Source organism: Rhinolophus ferrumequinum, chromosome 12 (assembly GCF_004115265.2).
Source record: "Rhinolophus ferrumequinum isolate MPI-CBG mRhiFer1 chromosome 12, mRhiFer1_v1.p, whole genome shotgun sequence".
NCBI classification, from domain to species: domain Eukaryota; kingdom Metazoa; phylum Chordata; class Mammalia; order Chiroptera; family Rhinolophidae; genus Rhinolophus; species Rhinolophus ferrumequinum.
In genome coordinates, this window is record NC_046295.1 from 70,134,757 (window position 1) to 70,141,781 (window position 7,025).

A 7,025-nucleotide genomic window follows, 5' to 3' on the forward strand; every position below is an offset into this window, starting at 1 on the left:
TGACAATGATCAGTCTACTGTGAATGACCAGTATTTATGAATGCCCTCTATTAGATCGCCAGCATCTAGCAGGATACATCACCATACCCCTCAGTCATTTTGTTCAAGGCCTTTCCCCGACAAGATATGCAATAAATATTTGCTGATCCAAACTGATTTTAGCTTTCATCCTTTTCCCACCGACTTGTGCAATTACTTTCTCCCTGGATATTCATTCCCTTCTTCCTTTTCTATCTATCTTCCCTCCTGCAGTTTCTCCCTCTCCCTTTAGATTTGAGTATTTCCAGAGTGTGTAGCACTCAGAGCAGGACGACCGATTGAGCTTCGATTAATTCATTGAAATGACTGATAAAAAATGGACATGATGAAAACCTTTCCTGAGAACTTGATGATGAGCTTCTGTCAATCTGCAAACTCTCCTCAGCTCAGTCCTCAGACGACTTGCTTCCCAATCAGGGAGATTTGAAGGAGATACCTTGACTTTCCAGTCCCTCATCTTGTGCAAGGTCTTTGGGATCTGGCCCCTGCCTACCTTTCTTACTTTTATCTCGTGACTTCCTCTTTCTCATTCAGAAGCCTCAGCCACACTCTCCCTGACATTTCCTAAGCTTGTCCGAGCTTGTTTAGTGACTTCATCTTCGTTCTTCTCTCTGCCTCTAAGATTCTTCCCCCACATAAGCACCTGGCTGGTTCCCTCTGCTTAAATCTCAGCACCAATTTCACCCCTCAGAGAAGTTTTTTCCTGACTGCCCTATCCAAAAGGTATACCATCTACATTCCTTTCTAGCCTATTACCCCAGATTATTATTTGCATGACATTTACTTATTATATAAATTTATTGGGCTTATCTATTTGTTTACTCATTTATTATCCATCCCTCCCCCACCAGGCTATGAGTTCCATGAAAACATGTTCATGATACATTTCTACTGTCCAGATCTGTGCTGTGCACTACAGTTGTCACTAGTCACATACAACTATTTAAATGAAATGAAAATTAATAAAAAATAAATAAGATTAAAGACGCAGTTTATCAGTAATGTAGCCACAGTTCAAGTGCTCAGCAGCCGTATGTGGTTAATGGCTACCATACCTGACAGCGCAGAGAACATATCCACTATCACGGAAAATCCTATTGGACAGTATTGGTCTAGGGTGATGCTTAAAAAAATAATTGACACCCAAAAAATATTTGTTGAATAAATGAATGAATGAATGTCCCTTTTTAATCCTCATTCGATTTCAGATCACCTCCACCTTTTGTAGCTTCAAACCCTAAAAGTGAGATAAACTAGATAATGCCCATTGGATAACATCCTGTTTGATGAGGGGACCTAACAAATGTTACAGGAGACAAGGCTGTGAAGATGCACCCATCTAGTCTTAACGGGAATACTTGCGGTTATATGATCATGCTCCCATCATATGTGAAGAGCCCGTAATTGGAAAATAATTATTCTTGTGTTGTGTGATTTCAGAGATTCATAGATATAAGGTAGATTTAGGGTCAAGTTTCCAACAAAGCTCTTTCTGTACAGCATACGCTGGTTTGTGTGGTAATGAGTTCACTGTTGCTAAAAGTACTAATAATGAGACCGAGTGGCCATGTGTTATGGATATTACAAAAAGGATTATTGATTCTAGAATGAGGAGAAAGGTTGGGCTATTGAGGAACCTGAAAACACTGAGATTCTTTGACCCAGTGACTCCCTGAATCCTTCGTAACATCCATTTCAAAGAGTTGACATATGTCCCCAGCTATTCCTAGCACCTAAGGAACAACCAACCCAACCCTGTTGGCCATCCACAGTGGTTATCAAGTCAGTGGTACACCGGAAAGAGCAGAGATGGTTAAGCAAGAAGGACTTAGGTTCCTATCTTCTCTTTGATGGCTATAGGACCTTGGACCAGTGACCTAGCCAACATGAGTTTCACTTTCCTCTCCTGTTAAAGGAGCTGTATCTGCCTTGCTGGGTGAGAAGAAAGATTAAATGAGAATAAAACTAAAGACCTGGAACACAGTAGGGTAATGCTCACTTCAAGTAGGACATAATTTTATCTGTCTGTATCATCACCGGTATCCCTATATCGTAAGTATACGAGGTGCAGTTTTGAAGTCACAAATGCATTGCTTTGAGTGAATATGAAACAGTTATGAGAGAGAGAGAGAGAAAGAGAATGAGAGAGAGATTGGTTACAGCTTCTGTTGAGACTGGAAAACAGCAATAGCAAACATTTATAGACCAACTACTATGTGTTAGTCCTTGGGGATAAAAAGATGCTCCAAAGATGACCGTATGGAAAAGGGCAATCTAGACATATACCTGCAGAGCTATAAAACAAGGCAAACGGATGCAAGTTAAAATAGAGTTTCAGAGAAAATTACACGAAAGAACAGGGAGAAAGGGATTCATTCCAAAATAAGATTTGGGGAAGACTTCTTAGAAGGGTCATTTGAACTGGATGTTGAAATACGGGTATAATTTTTAAAAGTAGAGGCTGAAGTGGAGAGATGGAGGAAAGATAAAAGTATTCCTTGCAGAGGAATGAGAATGGAAAACAATGAGGAAATGATATTTGCAGGCTTATTCCCTTGACATGACCCCCATTTTTTTCTTTGACATGATTACCAGGCGTTCAGGGCCAATTTGTTAATCTTTGGATTTTAGCAAGGGGGATGCAGGGAGAGAAGAAAGGCAAGTGGCCTGTGCAGGTAATACGTATCGGCGATTTTGTCTAAGGAACCAGAAGGGGACAAACTAGAGGATGCAAATCAGAAAATGTCTCTTTACACAACTGAAAGCCCCTTGTGCAAAGACCTTTCCAGACACATAGAAGACTTTGTGGTCAATAGCATAAAGTCTTGCAAGCACCAAGAAGATGTTTTATTTGGACTGACCACGGCAGAGTGTTTTTAAGGTCCCCACCTGTACGGCTTCAAATAAATACATTGTGGCCTCAGCTGGGCCTTGGAAACTGACGGGCCACAGTAACTGATTTGGAATCTCGGAGCTGCTTCTCCTTGGTTGAAATGGAGTCACAGCTCCCCCTTCTGGGAACTGAAGTGCCATCCAGCCCCGGAAAAGCCTGCATGGAAAAGACTCTATTGCAGATGGGCCTGAAACCCCCATTTTTTTCTCAGTGCTCGCTTGCACCCCGAAATGCCCATGTAGGAGTCTGGGTACAAATTGTGTGTGGGCCTGATTCTGACTTCTCAAAAGCCTATCTTTCATAGGGCTTTATATTTCTCCTTCCCTGTGACTATGAGTCCCAGTCTTCATGTGGGTGATACCTTTATCTAGGGGAACACAATTTGGTGCGGAGCCTGCAATTCCCTTTTGGAGAGTACAGCCAGTAGGAAAGGTTTCTGGATCTGTGTGTGCACATGTCTGTAGGAGTGCATGCATGCATGCATGTGTGCTGCACATGGTCCTGTGACTGAGAGGCTGATAATTGTAAACGACAAGGTTCTTGTTAATATAAAGAAATGAATTTGCCTGAAGTATTTGCATCGGTGGATGGGTGCACACTTGGCCCTATGGAAAGCACGGTGTTCTTTAATAAAGAGCTCAGGTATAGTTCAGGTGCTCTTCTGGACTCTGTCTACCAGTCATAGTCAGCATTGGTTCCCTCCCTGCTAAAGACACTGGAGAAAGAATGTCTGGTGTGTGTGTGTGTGTGTGTGTGTGTGTGTCTCTACTGAGGAGACTGATTGAGGCATTGGACCCTTTCTCTCCAGAGTCATATTTCCAGATGGAGCAGCTTTAAAAGGCATCTCTGAAATGAAAAGTTTGATGAGGGAAGACAAGCGATTGTCTTGGGTGGGAGCAAAGTGGCAGGATAGGGGTAGAGAGCAATGTGCAGGTGCTGGACAGTGTGGCAGAGTGGAAAGCATGTGGATCTGCATGTCAGGCGTCTCAGGTTCTAGCCCCGGCAGACCACCAACTCGCTAGAGAATCGGGGGGAATTATCATTTCTGTGGGCCACCACGTCCTGCCTGGCTGCTTTTCCATATTCCTTCCTGATTTGATTTTCTATGAATTGAAAGAGAGACAATGAGAGCAGTACCTCACATCGGGGTCTCCTCCTCTGCCTTCACACCCCCACCCAAAATGAACTTGGGAACTCTGTTCCGATGTGAGTTTCTGGAAGCAGGTTTCTTGTGGTCCTGTGAAGGCTTCAGTCTGAGGTGTCAGCCTCTGGCCAGAGAATGGTGTGTCTGCAAGTGCCTGTAGGTAGCACCACCACCCACGGCCAAGGTAGGTTCCTGCAAACACGTTCGCTTTTATCTCCCCCAGAATATGAATATGTATATATATGTAGGTCCCTGCATATATATATATATATATATATATATATATATATATATATACACACATATATACATATATATCTATATATGCAGATAAATATTTTTTAAGACAAGGATATTTCTACTTTTATTTTCCCAAAAGGTCTTTTCAGTGGCCACTTTCCAGTTAGGGTAGACAAGAGGCTGTGTCCCAGCATCTAAGCCCTTTTCTTCCCATAGCCTTGTTGCCTGAGAGCGGAACGAACAGCTGCCTCTTACCTTGGAAAAGTAACAGCTGCCGAATCTGGAAGCCATGAACAGCAGTAAAACTCAGCATTTTTGCTGAGTAGGGCAAGCCTTTAAGAGGAAGCCAGGAATCAAATCAATGGCTAGCCCCATAGTCCAAGCCTGGCAAGACTTAGCCAGGGGGCCACGGGGCTTACCAAGAGAGCCTCCTAGGAGGTGGAGGGAAGAGGGAAGAGGGACTTGACCTGAACTCTGTTCCTTACCGAGATTCTTCCCACTACCCCAGTGCCCTCAGCAGTATTTTGGAGCCAAGCAAGAGATGTGAGGTGGAAATCCACAGGAAAGCAGTTTAACTCAATTACGGCCATATCCTGCTGTGAGTTCCCCACCCACACCCCATTCCCAAATTGTAGGTCTCCTTCAGTACTGAAACGCGCAACACACACACACACACACACACACACACACACACACACACACACACTGCCTCTCTCTGCCTTCTCTCAGTATCCTCCTAACTCCAGGGGAGCCATGAGGAGGCACAGTTTAGGGAAAGACTTCCTAGGGCTTCCCAAGCCCGTCTAAAATGGGGAAGGGAAGAAGGAATCTGTCTTATGGAAATGCCCCATCCATCTCCTTCCATATTACCCAGCATTTCCCCCAAAAGAAATCTGTAGGGATTTGAGATTCTGTGTAACTATGATGGATTAGCAAGTCCCTGAGGACTCTTTCTCCTTTTCCTTTAGGGGGATCCATGCAAACTTGCCCATATCCTCCCCAAAAGCACCAGAAGCAGAATGTGCTGTTATGCTGTTTCAATTGCAAACGGGGAAGCGGGGTAGCTCTATCCCAGACTTGTCAAGCCTCAGATAAGGAGCTCACCGCTGGCTTCCCCCTTTCTCTGTCACCCACTGCCCAGTGACTCCAAATTCCCATCAGAATCCTGGAGTCTGCCTAGTGTGGAATTTAAAGTGACAGTGTCTCATTGCCTCAAGGTTTGGCCATTTCTCTTTCATATTAAACGGTGAGTCCAAGTGTAGCAGGTCTCCATCCTTTGGAGAAATTTTCCTTCAAGGGTACCAATATTGGGCTAAATAAGGTGCCATCCTTATCCCCATAATTCTCCCCAAACCCCAAACCCAGAGCCCCAAGAGGAAGTCCACAGTGAGTTTCCCGATGGCTACGTGATCCTATAGTAAAGGATCCCATTCCGTGTAAGCTAGAGACCTAATTAAAAAGACACACAAGCGCACACATACAAACACATACATACAAACATGCACACACAAATCGCACCTTAAATAGGTTATAGAACCTCTCTTCAACCCTCCCCTACACACACACACACAGACACACACACACACACACATCAAACGCAAACGACGCTTCACACGCAAACACACACTAGCACCACATCAAGTTCCAACCACGGTACACACGTTGGGAGCGTGCCGGGAGCACACAGGCCACGTACTAAAACCCGCATTTAACCCTTCGCACCCCAAAATACAGAGACCTCCCCCATTCCCCGGAATCTGAGAGGACTCGGAGGCCGCGGGGTGTCGAGGGAAGAGCGGAAGGGTGCTGGGAGGAAGGGGGGCGGGGTGGGCAGGGGCACCCGGAATGCGGCCCGGGGCCGGGGCCGTCTCCAAGGGCAGATGGCCCGTGGGGCGCTGCGCCCGGCGCCGCCTTACCTGGAGTCAATGTCCGTCTTTGGCGGAGAGCTGCGGGCGGACGCTTTTTATTCGGCTCGGTGGGAACTTGGGAGAGCCCTGCGTCCAGCTCGCATACCGGGAACGGCGCGGGGACTGCAGGCGTGGGGGTACCTGGCTCCTAGCAGCCTGGCTCATACTCAGCCGTAAAGTCCCCTTGGCTGGTCCCGAGGACAGGCATGAATCCCAGCAACGCAAGGCAGTCACTACTCCTTCTGCCCCCAGGCTTTCTCCCTCTGGCTCTTGCTCGCTCGCTCGCTCGCTCGCTCTCCCTCTCTCACTCGTTCGTTCGCCTGCGCTTTCCTCCTCCCCCCGCGCCAGATCAGTTCGCAGCCGTGGGGACCCGGAGCCAGGCGGCTAGCGAATGGAGAGGGAAGTCCAAGTGCGCCGCGGTCTCCGGGCGGGGAGCAGCGGAGGCCGGGCTACACAGGGGGAGGGACTTACCCGGCGACGGGCGAAAATGAATGGGGGAGCGACAGCCGGGGGCGGGGAGGGAGGAGCCCAGAGCCGGGGTTTATTCTGAGGCGTGTTTTGTACATTTTTCGGCGGAGGAGGAGAAGGGAGAGGAGGAGAGGGAGGCCTCCTCGCGGGAAGGGGTGGGCTGAGGCTGAGCCGCTGGGGAGTCTCGTGGGTCTGAGGATCGGGTGGCGTGTCTCTGTGCGTGAGCACCCAAAGGCGCTGTGAAGCGCCGCATCGCGGTGTTCCTAAGTGTTTCTGTAGCTGCCTGTGTCGCAAGTATCTGAGCGTTGCTGGGTATGCGGGTGCTTGTGCGTCT

General features: G+C 47.2%; 1 protein-coding gene across 1 annotated transcript in view; it reads right to left on the reverse strand.

Moving 5' to 3' along the window:
• Positions 1-6,636, reverse strand: part of BRINP1 (BMP/retinoic acid inducible neural specific 1) — a 170,534-nt gene extending 163,898 nt beyond the window's left edge. Inside the window, exon 1 of the mRNA XM_033123206.1 lies at positions 6,233-6,636. The gene's annotated coding sequence lies outside the window, so the exon portion shown is untranslated. The remainder of the gene's footprint in view (positions 1-6,232) is intronic.
• Positions 6,637-7,025: the final 389 nt, after the last annotated feature.